Genomic DNA, 17,223 nt, shown 5'->3' with positions numbered 1-17,223 from the left:
AGGAAGGCCAACTGCCTAGAGCTCACTGCTCAATCACTAGATAGAAGTCTCACTGACTTCAAAATGGATTATGAAAATCCAATACAATGTATTGCTTCAAATTAGCATCAACTATGCCAGGTTTAGTACCAGTTTAAGCTCATACTCTAACCAAGAACCTTATACAAAATCTGCCTTATAACTTTGCATATATCTTCCTCCTTATTCGCTCATTCCTTACTCATCTCTCATCGTCATCATATCAAAGTGATGTACAAGATCTCATACATATATGAGTCTATTACAATATTCCATGTCGGCTTTACAAAATGATATTTACAATTAAATACAATAAACAAATGTTTATTCCTATCGGTTGGGATGCCGGTATACATTGTTGTCGCTATCGGTGAAGTGTCTGCTGGTGTCGGTGCCTGCTGGTATTTTACAGATGAATGCCGCAAGGTTGCCTGAAGTTATCACATGGTTGCCGATAGGTTTCCATCAATGACAACACCATCAATTCCCATTACAGTGTAGAATGCCAACATCTATGTCTTCGGGAGTTGGAGTGCAAGGATCTTCATCATTTGTGCCTCCTCCAATGGCTTCTTGGAAATCGTTGAGGTTTTCTACCTCCTCATCTTAGATTTCTAATTGTCGGTGTAGACACCCAAAATTGTCATGTCTAACTAAATAAATATTTTATTTATTTAATTATCTAAGCCTAATTCTTCTATTAATTAAATAAATATTTATTTATTTAATTAATTCATTTATCCTCTTCTAGCTTTATTTCTCATTTGAATAAATACATTTATTTATTTAAATTATCCTTTTTCCTAAATTAAATAAATATTTTATTTATTTAATTGATCTCATTTCCTCTATTAATTAAATAAATCTTTATTTATTTAAATTAATTCATTAACCTTTTCTACACATGACACATGTCATTCATCTCTTAATTCTTACACTACCTACCTCTTTCATTATTTTATTATTTCTTCTACCTACCCTCTAATCCTAGCCGACCTCCTTTTACACCTCTCAATCTTATCCCTCCATTTCATATAGTGTCTTCTATTTAAGGAGATGCTTCCTTCATTATCAAACCTTAATGACCTAATGAACTATTTTGATCACTTGACTACATTACCATCCTACTTGCAACCACATTCAAGTTTTTGTTGAGCTCTTGTGCACATAAAATTTGAGAGCAAATATATCAAGCAAGATCAACGGAGATAGGAAGAATGGAGATCAAAACCCTATTGGACATGTAATGGTATAATCTTTGTGATTTCATTTGATTTGCATTGTCTTAGGTAGTCTTCATATGTTATGGTGGATCTTTGTTGTTGTTAGGCTAGGGTTTGGTGGTTGAATTCATTTAGCCTTTCAATTTTGTTATTATTGTTATCCATTTTCACCATATACATTTTGGCACACCCAATGGGACTCTTGTCCCTTTTGTATTTAACATCTTTGTTGCAGATTTTATGTTTTGAAGTTGTAGATCTGACATTTTCTGCAGCATTTTGATATTTTCACGTCGGCATACTTTCGGATCGCATTTTTAGCTTTTTGATGCATCTGTGAACTTTCGGATCGCGTTTGGGTTTCCTAACCACATCTGTGACATTTTGAATCGCATCTGCGTAACAGATCTGCATCTGTGTTTTTGAACCATGTCTGTGCATCGCAAAACCGCGTCTGTGTTTTCGAAGCACGTCTGTGTAAAGGGTAACCGTGTCTGTGTTAACCAATTTCAAAATTTTGAAGTTTAATGATTCAGTTTTGAGTTTTGCATTTAGGGTTTCAGATCTAGTTTATTTTGTGCTAACATTTTCAGTTCTAGCTAATGAAATTGGTGCAGCTTGTCTTGAAAGCAAAACATTTGGTTGAAGGCCCCTATTTAGACAAAGCGTTTTGGGTTTAAAATTTACCTAACTTGTGTGCTTGCAGAAAAGGGTGATTATTTGAAACAATCCAAACTACTAACAACTCTTTGTTGTAGGTCCTTGGCAAGGGTTTTGACTGTTATTGTTTGCCTTGTTTTCATAGACTAGCAAACACTTCAATTGGTGCACTAAAATTGAATCATTGTCTTTTGTGTCTTGAGCAATAGGCTCTTTTTGTTTAATCTTTAGAGGGCCTGTCTTCCCGTGTGGTCATTGGGACTACTAGTGAGAAGAGAACGACCCAAGTGGTAGCGAGGAAAACCCACCTCTTCCGAACGACTATAAACAAATGTATTCATGGTGAAAACTATGAATAACGTGTGCTGCTTAGTTTATACCGACACTATGTCTCCCCATAAACCCATTTGATCAAATTTATTTGATCAGTTGTAGGGTGTAACCCCTACCGGCTGGGAGCCTTCTGTATTTACAGAGCTGAAAGTGCCACATGTATGGCCACATGAGTGGATGCCCTTACTAGCACCTTTTTGTTTTAGAAGCCCAAATCCTTCTAGTTGTTGGGGAAGGAGGTTGGACCTCTGGTAGCGGCCCACACACATACAGTTCTTAGTAGAGATACAAAGTTCACCAAGGGGAGTTTTTGTGGGGACTGATGCTTGGCTGACCTGAGAAGTGAGTGTTGAGGGTGGAGCCAGTGAGGTCAAGAATCTAAGTACCCACTCTGAATAGCGTAGCCTCGAGGGTAAAACCCCATGTGGGATCAACAACTATTGTCTTGGCTAGCCATAAGAATTGTGCTTGACTTATTTTAAACATTCAAACATTCAAGACCAAACAACAAAACATTGTGTCTTTTGTGTCTTCAAGTGTATGCAAGACATTTTTTACATCAAACAACACACTTTTTGTTGGAGTCATTTTTGAGTCTAGACACTCGCAAACATTGGGTCTTCATCAACACTATGTCCTCTTGTCAGTAAAAATAGTCAAACAGTCAAATTTGGTCGCAACAAAATGACTTCACAAATTGAAAAAAAATTGCACAAATTTTATAGAAACGTGTCTGTGTCTGTCATAATCGTGTCTGTGCTATCTAACCGCGTCTGTGAAGGGCAGAATCGCATCTGTGTCCTAGAATCAATAGTGCATTTCACAAAATTCTAAGAAGCACATCTGTGTTAGGAAACCGCGTCTGTGAAGCATACAGGCACGTCTGTGTTCTGAATTGCAAAAATTTTACAATCTAGCAAACAAACACAGTCAATTTCGGAGTTCTTGAGCTTCCTAGGTTGTTTCTCCAGGTTTCATTTAGCATTCAACCTGTCTTTGGGTCTCACAAAGTCCATCATTGCTTCACATCTCATTTTACACTCACAATTGTCTAAACTTGAGTCAAAAGGTCACCTGCTTGTCCTCATCATACTTTGTCAACACACTACATACAACAACACTTTTCTAAGTGGTCCCTCATCAAGGTTTTTTACCTTTGGGTCTCATTTGGTCTTACTTAGAGTCAAGGTCAACTTACCTCATCAAGAGAAACTATCCTCTCTTTGGAAGTCACACCTACTCTACTACATACATACTTGGTCTTACACTTTGGACATTGCAAGTACACCTCGAATTCATTTACACTCCATCCAACTCTTGGTCTTCCATACTTTTTCCATTTTCATCTAGTCTCACACATCTTGGTCAATACCTAGTTCATGGTTGAAACACGTCTTCAAAAATCTAGGAGAGAAACTAAAGAGGCTCAAGAGTCCACAAACATGAGTTCTTATGAGTATGACAATGATATCTTTTTCAATACTGATCATAACACATTACCTGACATGGATGTCTATAGAAACATTCCAAATGTTGAGAACAAAGACACTACAAACAACAATGATACACACAATGACAATATGGACAACTTTTCAATACATTCAGCAGATGTGGAAGAATCCATTATGAATCCCCATTTCAATCGGTTGGTTGAGGAAATAATGAGGAGGGATAGACAGTACTTGTTACAAATGATGGCACAAAGTGGAGCCAAGATACCTCATGATTTTGACATGTCTCAAATAATGGAAAATTGACCTTTGCAACAAACTCACTCCAACATGGATCAAAGGAGGCCTAATAGTGGAGGAAATATAGGACCATATATGGTACCTGTATCACCATCATCTTTGCTTCAAAAACCAGAGGTCCCACATACACATGGTCAAGCACATGATACTTACCTTCGTAGACCATTATAGAATTCTTATGCAGACAGATATGCTCAATCACATACAAATGCTAAGGAGCAACCACCAACGCAATTGGATATTCAAAGGCATGCTCAAAATTTGGACACAAGGAAACCCCGTGTCAAATTTGGGGGCAACACATTAGAACATGACATGCCTGTAGAGTATGGTATACATGGACAAAATAGATATGGTGTTCCTCAACATGAGTCTTTACCAAGTGGTCCATATACGCAGCATCACTATAGACCTCCTCCATATGAACATGTGTATGATCAATATCATCCATATATGTAACAAGCTCCTCCTCCAATTGGTGCCTCAAACATGGGGTATGGTCCAAGAAGTCGATCTCCACCTAAGAGCAATTTGGAGCAACAAATCAGGGACTTACAAAAGAAAATGGAGGACATAAATGCACCAAAGCCAACATACACAATGAGAGACATATGTCCTTATCCATTCGACAAAAGCATTCCAATGCCTCCATTTCCTACACACTTTGTGACACCTAAATTTGATAAGTATAGAGGAAAAGGGGATCCTAAGGCACACATAAGACAATTTTTCACAACTTGCATTGAAGTAGCTTCAGAAGAGACATATTTGATGAGATTATTCCCACAAAGCTTAGGTGATCAAGCTATGGAATGGTTCTCCCAACTCCCACCTGGTATTAAGTCATGGGGTGACTTAGCAGAGGCATTTATTCAACATTTCTCCTATAATATAGAGACAGACATATCAGTCACTACTTTATGCAACACCAAGCAAAAAGAGGGAGAGTCTTTTGCATCATTTTTACAAAGATGGAGGAATCTAGCTAGCAGATGCTCTTGTGAAATTCCACAAAAATAAATGGTAGAGATGTTCACACAAAACGTTAACAAAGACATTGGCTATGATCTAAGGAAAGCTTGTTTATCCACCTTCAGGGACATCATTAAAAAAGGCTTAGCAACAGAAAAGGTCCTAATTGAGCAAGGAGTCATTAAGATATTCAAGTCTAGAACAAAGATGACTTTAAAGGAAAAGACAAGCCAAGATTTTGGAATAAAAACAAGAACACAGTCAATGATGGTGTTGTTGATGTCAATACAGTGCGACCCAAATTCATCTTTTCGGGATCAAGTTCTACAGACAATCAAGTGAATACTCAAACAACTTCCAGATCATGAAGGAAATACACCCCATTGGGAGAACCACTTGAGTCAGTCTTCAAAAAGTTAGTGGCAAACAAGGTAATCACAATTCCAGATTTTCCTCCATATGAACCAAAGGTTAAACCAAATTGGTGGAATGATGATGAGTATTGTGAATTTCATAAGAGAAAGGGTCATAAGATAGGAAATTGTCATCGACTGAAGAACATCGTACAAGATCTCATTGATAGAGGTGACATTGAGATTGAGGGACACTCATCCAATCAAGAACATGAGATGTTTAAGGAACCATTCCCAAAACATGACAAGGAAAAAGCTAAAGCCACAGATGATCAAACCAACTATACCAAAGCATCTTACAACTATGATTCAACTATCAATCACATCTCAATGGACAATTATGTCTCTACTATTATCATCAAGGACAAAAAACCTAAGAATTCTACTTAGAGACCCAAGATTGTCCTAAAAGGTGTTGGATCTTCTTCCGAACCTACTTCTGAATGTCATGTTATAACTCATCGAGGTAAAATCACTTTGCAAGGTGCCTCCACTAAAAACACCACTTCTTCATCAACCAAACCTAAGTATGACCTTGTAGAACAGTTAGGGAAGACACCCGCACTCATCTCCATCCTTGAGCTCTTACGTATATCCCTCGCTCATAAAGCTATTCTTGACAAAATCTTGAGAGACACTACCGTTCCTACTGATTTGAACGTGGACCATTTTCAAGCCATGGTGGGATACCTTTCCATTCCACACTCCATTACCTTCACAGAAGCTGACTATGCCTCCGTAAGTCAGCCACATAATGCACCACTACATGTTGAAGCCTTCATACACAAACATAGAATAAAGTGGGTCCTGATAGATGGAGGAGCTGGTCTAAACATTTGTACATTGAACACAATTAAACAATTGGGATATTTTGATAAGGCTATGAATTCAACAAATAAAATCACCATCAAGGCATATGATGATGAAGAACGCTCATCCAAGGGCACAGTCACCTTGCCTCTCAGAGTTGGGCCAGTTACAAAGGATGTGGTTTGTCAAGTCTTCGATTTAGATCTCACTTATAATATATTGCTAGGACGTCCTTGGATTCATGAAATGAGGGCAGTCCCATCAACATATCACCAATGCATTAAGTTTCCTCACAATGGAGTAGAAGTAATAGTTAACGGTGATCCTAATCCATTCATATATTGCAATAACCTGAGATCGCAAACTGAGACCATCATTCCCAGTAATTGTGAAGTTGTTCCTTCTATGACATACATTGATCCTAAGTCATTGAAACCTTCGACATCAAAGCAAGGTGAGATTAAAGACAAATTTCAGGACAAAGGCATGGGAGAATACACTTTAAATCAGACCATGTACTTACGACAAGTCATGAGTTCCCCAAAAGAATATGGAAGACCACATCCTAACAAGCAAGTATCCATCATGGTACTCAAATGGGACCCTACTACCTTTCAAAGATGGCGTGAAATGGAAGAGGAAAACTTATACAAAATTCTCTACAGAGACATTGAAGATGACACACAAGATCACATCAATATACCCTATGAGAAATATGGCAAAGGCTTCAAGATTCTACAAAAATTTGGGTATGATGGAAAAAGCCCTCTTGGGTTATGAAAGGAAGGCATCATTGAACCTTTACAACCTAAATTGACTTTCAAAAAGAAACGCTTGAAGGGACTTGGTTTTCTGACTTCCAAGGTTCACACTAAAAGGACAGAAGAAGTATTACAAATCAAAGTTGGCAAAATTCAACAAGAGGATCGCTATTCCATAGACTCCAACGAATGGGAATGGGGTTCGGACAAATCCTCCAGTGACTATGAGCTCATCGAGAAATTCAGAGAGCCAGATGAACCCACAGAAGAAGAGGAATTTTATAAAAAGTTCAGAGTTGGTCAAGGAACAACCCATGAGGATTCCACACAGTCTTTGTCTCAAGGTTCTAGGTTGAAATCACATAGGATGAGAACACCTATCCTAGAATGTGCTACTAGTGATGACAATTTGGATTCGCTCACAATTAAAACTGATGAGGAGAGTGCCATTGATGACCTCGATGATTACCTTGACATACCCAAATATAACTGCATCTTCACTCTTAGCCCCGCAAACTTTGAAGATATTAAAGGCCTTCCCCTTGTTCACCATCAACTCATTGATTGGGATCATGAAGGACCAACGCAATTTGACACATTCCAAAATGATGAAGCTATTATTGACTATCTTGGCATACGGGATGATCTTCCCCCTGGGGACCATAAAGCGAGATATACTATAGAACTCAACAGCATGGCATATTTTGGTGAGGGTGTCGGAGCTTCCAGTCGCAAAAATATGAAAATAAAAACAAACCAAGGGTCTTATGGCAAAAACCACACTGTGGCGCTGTCTGACCCCACAAAAGTAAAAAGAAAGGACATATCTGAGGGCGAAAACCTCTCTGAGGCACCCAAAGATGGAAGGCTCAACATTCTCCCAGCATCATATGAGGAAAAGTCATCCATGTTGGTAGAAGAGACTATCAAAACAAACATTGGTACAGAAGAGGTTCCACACAATATATTCCTGGCTCAATCATTGACAGAGTCTGAAAGGTCAAAATTCATAAGTTTCTTTGAAGAATGACAAATCAACTTTGCATGGTCATACGCTGATATGCCTGGACTAGATCTAGATTTGGTAATGCATCATTTGATAGTCAAATTGGGGGCAAAGCTAGTGAAACAAAAATTAAGAAAAATGCATCCACAAGTGGCGTTACTAGTCAAAGCAGAACTTGAGAAATTATTGGATGTCAGATTCATACGCCCAATTGATTATCCTGAATGGATCTCTAATCTAGTGCATGTCAGTAAACTAGATCACAGCATCAGAATATGTACAGATTTTAGAGACATCAACAAAGCTTGTCCAAAGGATGACTTGCCATTACCAAATATTGACTTGATTGTGGATCTCACAGCAGGTCATGAGATGTTATCATTGATGGATGGATTTTCTAGTTATAATCAAATAAGGATCACACTCGAGGATCAACACAAAACATCATTCACTTCTCCTTGGGGAACTTTCTGCTGGAATGTCATGGGCTAAAAAATGCAAGTGCTACATATCAAAGAGCCATGACTACTATCTTTCATGATCTCATGCACGTAATGGTAGAAGATTATGTTGATGATCTCTTGGGTAAATTAGTAGATAGAGATACACATTTGGACATACTTTCAGTCATCTTTGATCGGTTAGAAAAGTACAAAGTAAGATTAAAGCCCAAGAAATGTGTCTTTGGAGTAACCTCTGGGAAGCTCCTAGGATTCATTGTGTCCAAAAAAGGAATCAAATCCGATCTAGCAAAAGTCAAGGCCATCTTGGACATGCCAACGCCTAGAAATATCAGTCAACTTTGATCCTTACAAGGGAGACTCTAGTCTATATGGAGATTCATAGCACAACTTGCAAATAAGTGCAATCCTTTTCAGCACTTGCTACATAAAAACATCAAATTCAAATGGGATGATAACTGTCAACAGGCTTTCCAGACGCTCAAAGATTATCTTTTGAATCTGCCAGTTTTGATGCCACCAGTTCCAGATCAACCTCTATTATTATACCTCTCAGCTACTCCAACAACACTGGGGGCACTCTTAGCACAACAAATTGCTAAGGGCAAGGAAAAGGCAGTATACTATATCAGTCACACATTGGTAGGATATGAGCTAAACTACACACCAATCAAGTGTGCATGTCTTGCCATGGTCTTTGCTTCATAGAAATTATGACATTACATGCTTACTCATAAGACTAAGTTGATTGCAAGGATAGATCCGTTGAAATACCTCTTCAATAAAGCAACACTTACTGGGTGACTAGCCAAATGGGTAATGATCTTGAGTGAATTCGACATCGAGTATGTGGATAGGAAAGCAATAAAAGGACAATCCATCACAGATCAATTAGCAAATGCCCCCATGATTGATGATGTTCCTCTAAGTTCAGAATTTCTAGATGAATCCATTTTAACAATGTCACATGCAAAGCCATGGCAACTGTACTTTGACAGCTCATACACACAGCATGGGGCAGGAGCTGGCATCCTCTTTATAACCCCTCAAGGAGACTCTATACCAAAATCATACCGCTTATCATTTCCTTGCACTAACAATATAGCGGAATATGAGGCATTAACAACTGGATTACGGATTGCAGTTCAGTGGAAGATCCAGGAACTTCATGTTTTTAGGGATTCTCAACTTGTCATCCGTCAAGCAACTGATGATTACCAAACAAAAGATGAAAAATTAATGCCTTACAAACAAATGGTGGATGATCTGAAACAACACTTCACAAGGATAGATTTTGAGCAGATACCAAGAGAGCAGAATTGCGCCACAGATGCCATGGCTACAGTTGCTTCACTGATCGATCTACCTCCAAATGAGACCTGCTATGAGTTCTTGGTGGATAACCTTTTGGTTCTGTCATATGAGATCACTCCTAATGAGATGATATGTGTTGTCAATCCCGAGTCCTAGTTATATGGTTCCATCTTCACATACCTTTCCGATAATATCCTTCCTCCTAATCTATCAAATAACCAGCGTCGCACCTTCATTCGCCAATCCTCTCGATATGTCATTTTAGCTGATATCCTATACCGGCGAGGTCTAGATGGCACTCTTCTTAGATGTTTAGAAAGTGACAAAGCTCAGATTGCATTACATGAAGTACATGAAGGGATATGTGGTCCACATGCTAGTGGTCCTACCTTGGCCAAGAAACTCATTAGGACTGGATATTACTGGCCCAATATGGAAAAAGACTCATATCAGTTTGTCAAGAAATGTAAGCAATGTCAAATTCATGGAGACCTCATACATGCGCCAGCATAAGAACTACAACCACTTGCGTCTCCTTGGCCCTTTTGTCAGTGGGGACTCGATCTCATAGGCAAGATTCACCCTCCTTCTTCTAATGGTCATAAATTAATTATCACTGCCACAAATTATTTCACAAAATGGATTGAAGCCATGCCTCTCACACAAGTCACTAGAAAATAGATTGCTACGTTCATCCTTAACTATATCATTTGCCGATACGGTATTCCTATTTCCATTATCACTGATAATAGGCATCCCTTCAAAAATCAAGATGTTCGTGAACTCTATGACCACTTCCATATTTCCCATCATTTCTCCACACCATATTACCCCCAAGGTAATGGCCAAGCTGAGGAATCTAATAAAACAATCCTTAAAATCCTTAAGAAGATAGTCGATGACACTGACCGTAATTGGCATATCCAACTTAATCCTGCACTTTGGGCCTATCGTACAAGTGTTAGCACACCTATAGGAGCTACACCCTATTCACTTGTCTATGGCACTGAAGCCATCTTGCCTATTGAGGTCAAGTTACCCTCTTTACGGGTCTCTTTGCAAAACATCATCAGTGATGAAGACTATAGGGTCTCTCGCTTACAAGAACTTGAACTGTTGGATGAATGGAGACAAACTACTTTTAATCATCTCAAAGCTTACCAACAATGAATGAGTCGCAGCTACAATCATAAAGTCAAGCCTCGTACATTTGAGGTAGGTGACTTGGTTCTCAGAGAAAACCCCAAGAATCAGCAAGATAGAGAGAAGAAGGGCAAGTTCGAACCAAATTGGCTTGGTCCTTACATCATTACAGCAGTATATGGATCTGGGGCATATCAGCTCTCAACTACAGAAGGTGAACCTTTGGAGGATCCTATCAACAACATGCACCATCGTAGGTTCTACACATAGCTCTTCGGAGTATCCTAATTCAAAAATACAAAAAAATTTAAAAAAAAAAAAAAAATACAAAAAAATAAAAAAAAATCGAAAAAAAGTAAAGAGAAATAATTTCGTCCAATGGTGAAAACCACTTCAATGGCGCTCTGGGAAAGTACCATGGTGAAAATTGGGTTACCAGCGTCATGCATAGAGACATTGCTCCTCCCTCCTTCAGGATCCATTTTTATCCTTTCACTTTGCACACACTCACGACCAATTCATCCATAATAAACTTACCCATTCCCATCATGACTTGTTATTGATCTACCCAAGATTGGTTAGCCATTCATAATAAACCTCCCTTTCCATCCATAATAAATCAGATCCTATCTATGGCTACGGCAAATCCTATGTCTAGTGATGGGTGCGGAACTAAGAACATCACATGTTTCGAGGAGTACAGTTTCTTCTAGCTTCCTTCAGTCTATCCGCATAGAATCTGCAATAAAGCAACATTTGCATCGCCAATCTGCAATAAAGTTTCATCTTCTCCACCGTAAAGTATCTGTTTCATGGATTCAATTAGTTTTAGATGAGACAGCAGCAATAATGGGCTTCAACAAATCAAATCTTTCAACAGACTCAAACAACATTATGGTTCAGTGCTATCTATCCATTCTGTGAAAGTAAATAATGTGACCACAATCAAATAAGACTTATACAAGTGACAAGAGACACTAAACTTGAGGACTATAGTGGATGTTGGTGTCGAGTCTTGGTTTTCTTTTGATTTTATCTTTTGGTGACATGTCTTTTAGCTTTTCCAGGATGTCTCTGACTAGAGATTCTATCTCCAGGATGTCTTTGACTAGAAAGGCGAGGATGGGGTATCATCACCTATTTGTATTTGTTGTCTATGGATTGTCTCCTAGTAATGCTATGACTTGTCCAAGGATATGAGGACACTGTGAGTCTAGTATGAACTGGGGCATTCCTTGTTTGTGACTGTCTTATCTCCATGCAAAGAGGTACAATGACTTTCTGGGTCGAACACATGCCTCGATTCTCATAACCTACTTGCCATAATAAAGCTCAATGATGATAACGCACAAGAAGCTCTTTCACATTCATATCTTCTATCTTTCATCCCCCTTTCTTGATTGACTTTCATCGTCCTTCTTAAGTCCGCGTAGCCTGTTATCACATGACTGAGTATAATGACACACCAAAAATATTTGCATTTCATGCAGTTGAACCTACATTACCACATATAAGAATTTCATACATACATATAGATATCACAACTGCATCACATCCTGCACACAACACTTGTTAGCACAATTTACATTTGCATTATCATATTCATCTGCATTACATACATTCACATTTGCATCATGCATACACATATTCAAAACATAAAAGAACAAAAATATTATATTGCATCATATACATATTTGCATCCATATCATAAGCATCACATAAGAACATCCCATCACATAGGTACACATGCATATAGCTGCCGCAAAGATGAATCATCTCATATATATATATATAAAAAGTGTCATGATATAATGATGTCAAAAAAAATCATATGGCTACAATCACCCGAAGGTGTCTACATCATCATACAAAAATGGTACAATACTGATACAAAGGGAGCCCTCTAAGGCTATGATGAACTCCCTCCCTCGGAGCCGCCTGGCCTTGACAGAATCTGAGCCCCCGAAGGACCCACCCTAGGATCATCCCTCCTATCCCCTCTATTTGGTGGTGGTGGAGGACCCATAACCCCACCACTAGATGCTTGTCTCCTCCGGCTCCCTCCCATAACTGTTGTTGTCCGTGATGGTCTATGGAAGCTCCTCGCCTACTAATCCGCTGGCACTGCACCATAATAGAGATCCCACCAATAGGAAATCTCCTCCCTAGCCCATAGAACATAGGCATATCTGGCCCCCGTGTCCTCTGTTGCCTGTCTCCCAGCCCTCAGTGCTATCTCAGCCTCTGTATAGCACTGAATGGCCTGGTCTCGCTCTCACTCAGTATCTCTGAGCTGCCTCCTAAGCCTATCCCTCTCCCTCTCCAAATCCTGGATCTCATCTGCCTATCCCTGGCAGATCTCCCTCAGCTCAATCAGCTCATCCTCCTCTACATTAGCCCCCTGTGGCTCTGCCTGTGGCTCCCCCTATCTTGGTACCTGCCCCTGTGCCTGTACCTATACTAGTTCCTATACTGGCACCTGTCCTTGTACCTATCCCTATCCCTGTACCTGTCTCTGTACTTATCTGGGACCCTGTGCTGCTGGCACCTGTAGTGGCAATCCACCGCGACCTCTCACCACCCGAGCCTGCCTCTCCTCTGCTCCCTCCCTCTGTGGTGCAACCCTCCTCTCTCCAACTGCCCCCCTCCTCCATCAACCTCTACCCCCATCAGCTCCATCATCATCATCCCTGCCATCATCACCCTCAAATAACTCTCTTGGATCTATCAGGCGTGGAAATGGATGCTCGGCCCAGTAGGCTGTATACTCGGCATCCATGCCAGCATCCTTGACCTCTGGCCACATGTCCCAGGGTAGGGGTACCATCTCTACCAGCTACGTCACAGCCTAATCATATGATAGCAAGGGTCCAAACTATGCCTGATCCCTGACTATCCACGCATACATGTCTGAGCCCTATGGCATCCTCTGGATCCTGCCAAACTGCCTGCAAACCCTGTCCACAAGCTACCTCTCTAGCACATAGGGCATCTGCCCAATTAGGTACCTACTCTAGAAGGTGTAGGGAAGCTCTACCGCATCATCCTCCCACTCCTCGCATCCTAGGTATGGCCTCCAGATGACCACATCTATATCATCTATCACCCGTCGCCAGTGCTCTAACCTACCAATCCATGGCTATGACGTGATCATATCATATAAGTGAACAAAACTGCACCCATGACCTCTACCCCTAAAATGTATCGGTCTCATCACTGGCAGATGCTCATAAGCCCACACCTACAGCAATGTCACCCCGCAACCCAATCCCACTGATCCATGTTATACAAACCGATGCAGCTCATAGTATAGGTGTGCTAGCACACACGGTCCCTAGGCATATATGGTGTGCTGTGTCACCAGTGTCTCCAATGCTCCTCCCCAGCCCACAGCCAACCCCCGTGTCGCTTTATTAGGACACAGGAACCCACTAATCACTCCTCCTATCACTGCTGGCAGTGCCAATCCTGTAGTAGTTATAGTGTCCCAAGCCACATGCCCAGCCCTCATCTCCAATCTAGGGTCTTGGAACACTCATCTCAGGGCCTCCCTGTCTCCATCTCGATCGTACAGAATTAGGTCCCCGTCGATCGGTATCCTCAGTATCCTGTATACATCCTCAAGGGTGACTATCATCTCCCCCATTAGCAAATGAAAAGTACATGTCTCGGAGTGCCACCTCTTCACCAGTGCAGTCAGCAATCCCATGTTCACCTGAAACTCAAGCACATATAGCACATGTCTCAATCCCATCACCTTAATTATTGCTCGGTCCCCAAGTGTCAACTCAGGTTGCAATCTCTGAGTCGACGGGAATCTCTCCCATGACTCTAGCATCGGAAAATACTCCTACAGTCAAGCAAATCAATCGTGTCAGTCATAGTGGCATTCACTGTTTATCACAAAATGCTACTTTTTATCTAAATGTATATGGCTTCTATCCTAGTGACACTCACTGTTCATCACAAAGTGTTGCTTTTATCCTAGTGGTACTCCTTGTTCATCACAAAGTACTACGTGTTTGGCACTCCCTGTTCATCACAAAGTGCTCCTCACGTTTGCACTCCCTGTTCACCACAAAGTGCTGCTTATACTTTAAGTACTCCCTGTTCATCACAAAGTACTCTATCTTGGTACTCACTATTCATCACAAAGTGCCTTGATCTATCCTAGTCTTCCTTAAAGGACTTGCTTGAGTGTATCCTCTCAGCAGCTTATCTAATCGACAGCGTATATTCATCACAGAACTGTCGATTTGACCTAGAAGACAAAAATTCGCATTTTTTGGACATAAACGCACTTTCTTGACACAAACACGCTTAAAGACTGCACAAACGTGCCTAAAAGACACAGACGCACCTGAAAGACACAGACGTGCCTATGCTCTGCATAAACGTGCCTAGGCAACATAGACGTGCCTTCTTGGCACAAATGCCCTTACACTGCACAGATGCATCCGCATTCGATGTAGATGCGTTTCCAGATGCAGACACGCTTGGCACAAACCCAAACGCGCCTGGCAGACACAGACGCGCCTGGCACCAACGCAGACACGCCTAACCATTTTTTGACATTTTTGACCCCTAACCTAATACACATTTATTTCTCTATCTACCATGCATTAATGACAAAAATAAATGCATTGAAGTATGAGGAAGTTTTGTGGTACTTACCGACTCTCCTGCCTCTGCTGGCCTCTGGAATCGGCGAATGCGGTCGAATCTATGAACGAAAGCTATCGCTGCTGACTGCTGCTGCTCTATTTTCACTTTGCATTCTGCTCTCATGGATGTGTGGATGACAATGAGGATGTATTTTTCCTGTGGTCTATCTTATAGCCTACCCTAGCCCTCGCCCTCGTTTCCCGAGTCAGTCTTCTTTATCCCGTGACTCTATCACTTTATCCAGTCAGTCCATTCTATCCCGTCTTTCTTATCGAGAGATTGTCTGCAATCTTTTCAGACATTTTCATCCAATCTCTTGAAGGGGCATATCATTCCCATCTTGGGGCAACTTTGTATCAGTTCATCTTATCTTCTTTGAAACAACGCAACAAGCCGCATTGGCTCAAAGAGGGGCAAAATGTAGACACCCAAAATTGTCATGTCTAATTAAATAAATATTTTATTTATTTAATTATCTAAGCCTAATTCTTCTATTAATTAAACAAATATTTTTTTATTTAATTAATTCATTTATCCTCTTCTAGCTTTATTTCTCATTTGAATAAATACATTTATTTATTTAAATTGTCCTTTTTCCTAAATTAAATAAATATTTTATTTATTTAATTGATCTCATTTCCTCTATTAATTAAATAAATCTTTATTTATTTAAATTAATTCATTAACCTTTTCTACACATGACACATGTCATTCATCTCTTAATTCTTACACTACCTACCTCTTTCATTATTTTATTATTTCTTCTACCTACCCTCTAATCCTAGCCAACTTACACCTCTCAATCTTATCCCTCCATTTCATATAGTGTCTTCTATTTAAGGAGATGCTTCCTTCATTATCAAACCTTAACGACCTAATGAACTATTTTGATCACTTGACTACACTACCATCCTACTTGCAACCACATTCTATTCTTTGTTGAGCTCTTGTGCACATAAAATTTGAGAGCAAATATATCAAGCAAGATCAATGGAGATAGGAAGAATGGAGATCAAAACCCTATTGGACATGTAATGGTATAATCTTTGTGATTTCATTTGATTTGCATTGTCTTAGGTAATCTTCATATGTTATGGTGGATCTTTGTTGTTGTTAGGCTAGGGTTTGGTGGTTGAATTCATTTAGCCTTTCAATTTTGTTATTATTATTATCCATTTTCACCATATACAGTCGGTTTCTCATTGATCTAGTCTGAGCCATTTTGTTTGAAAGTTGGTGAAAGTGTTTTATGAGGTGGTGATGAAAATGTTTGATGGAAGATAAGTGTTTGTGAAATGTTTGGAAGATGGATCTCTAACACTGAAGGTTGGATGTTTCCAAAGTTTCTTTGTGAATTGCTCTTGTGTTTTCAACAATTTTGATGTGATAATGTATTGCACAGTTTGAGATGTGTTACAAACCAAGCTACTTAGCAATGAGAGGATGAACTCATAAACTAGGTTTAACCTACATAGAAATGCCTCTTAGGATGATTGATCGTATATGTAGAGACACCCTAAAAGTGAATTGTTGGTTTGATTTAAGCAATATCTAAAAATAAATTAGGAAAACACCTTTCTCTTGCACCTAGGACCCTAAAAGACATTTCTCTTGCACCTAGGACCACGAGAGCCAAGGGAGAGGATAGTGTGTGTTAGAAGTAGGACCACTCTATAGATTTTTGTACAAGTGT

This window comes from Cryptomeria japonica, chromosome 4, assembly GCF_030272615.1.
Source record: "Cryptomeria japonica chromosome 4, Sugi_1.0, whole genome shotgun sequence".
Classification (NCBI taxonomy): Eukaryota; Viridiplantae; Streptophyta; class Pinopsida; order Cupressales; family Cupressaceae; genus Cryptomeria; species Cryptomeria japonica.
Note: the sequence above shows the minus strand (reverse complement) of the source record.